The sequence below is a fragment of the Monopterus albus genome, unplaced genomic scaffold (assembly GCF_001952655.1).
Source record: "Monopterus albus unplaced genomic scaffold, M_albus_1.0 scaffold15.1, whole genome shotgun sequence".
Classification (NCBI taxonomy): domain Eukaryota; kingdom Metazoa; phylum Chordata; class Actinopteri; order Synbranchiformes; family Synbranchidae; genus Monopterus; species Monopterus albus.
Genome location: NW_018127895.1, coordinates 1632161 through 1633563, shown reverse-complemented (window position 1 = coordinate 1633563; position 1403 = coordinate 1632161). Strand labels below are relative to the sequence as shown.

The 1403-nt window shown below is 41.7% G+C and overlaps 1 protein-coding gene across 2 annotated transcripts in view; it reads left to right on the top strand.

The window, feature by feature from the left end:
- The window catches only part of znf827 (zinc finger protein 827), a 64561-nt gene that overhangs the window by 50530 nt on the left and 12628 nt on the right, over nt 1-1403 (top strand). The gene's annotated exons all lie outside the window — the stretch shown is intronic.

Genomic DNA, 1403 nt, shown 5'->3' with positions numbered 1-1403 from the left:
AATGTCAGCTGTGTAGTGTGTTCTGTGAGTAATATACACAATAACTAAAAATCCTGCCTCTGTCTGAGGAATTTCTATAGCACAGTGAGAAGGATTATGTTTTTGCCCCTTGCAAGTTCCTCTCTGCTCTATTCATATGGTGCAATTTAATTCAAAGCAGCCATCTCAGTTCTACAGAGCCTATCAGAGCATCTGAAGTATACTCGTTCTTTCTTCTTTGATTAAGGGGTGGAGGAGTTACATTAAGGGGGTGACCTACAGTAAAAAGAGGCTGTGGTGGTATACCTATGCTACAGGCTTTAGAGCAAAGAACTGGTGTGTGCCGCTGACATTAAGACTTGTATGCGTTTGCACTGGATCCCGACTGCAGGCTAGACAAGAAGCATCTGTCAAATGGCAGCAGACAGTTTTAAGTAGGGCTGTACCCGACTAAGGGTTTTGTCCGTAGACTGTCAATCAGCTCTTCTCTGGGACTATTCAGATATTCACTCTTTTTCTTTCATTTTTAAATATATACATTGCCTAGATTGTCAGAATTTGGCAATGAACTGGCATGGATTTCAGTGATCATTTCGACCACATCAACATCAAAATACGGACAAGATGACGACAAACTACTGGAGGCTGGGGCTACATCCTATTGTAATGCACACTGGCTGACAAAAAATAAAAACAAAAGGCTCAGAAGAGTCTCAGTCGACTGACAGGTCTCGCCGCTAATGACTCGACTATTCAACTATTGGGGGTGCAGCCCAAGTTTTAAGTTTTGTGGATTGCATCAGTTCTTCTGTTGCACTAAAACTGAAGGGCATGAAACTTTTCTGAATTATATACATCGGGAAAGGTAATTTGAAAGTTAAGGAGCAGATTCAGATTCTTTTTTCCAAGGCATGCGTGTGCTGTTGCACCTAGACAGTGAAGTATTGTAGCCGTATTCTATCAAAATTAATGCAATTACTTCACTCTGTCATCTCATTTATATTTTGTGTCATCTCTTTTGTTCTCGTCTCTGTCATTTGTCCCATCACCAGTCCCTCTCCAGTCTGTCTGTGTAGTGGGGCGGAGGCCAGAAGCAGACGGCAGCACGAAGGCTGATTAGCATGAAACGCCACACAGCCTCCACAGGAGTGTTTTAAATGAATAGTTTTAACATTTTGGTAAATAAACTTATTTGCTTCAGCTGATTAGCACAAAGACTAAAAAAAACCAGCTAGCTGTGCTCTCTCTAAAGATCAGAGCAAATGTTCTAAAAAACACAAAAAACCAAAGTGTAAACACAGCAATTTGTGGTTTTACAGGGGGGGATAGGAGCTGCACCATTTCCTAGCCAGACAGTTACTTCCTGGTGTGTCGGTCTAGTGGTTAAGATACGAGCTATGTGCTGTGAACACAATTTTCCCCAA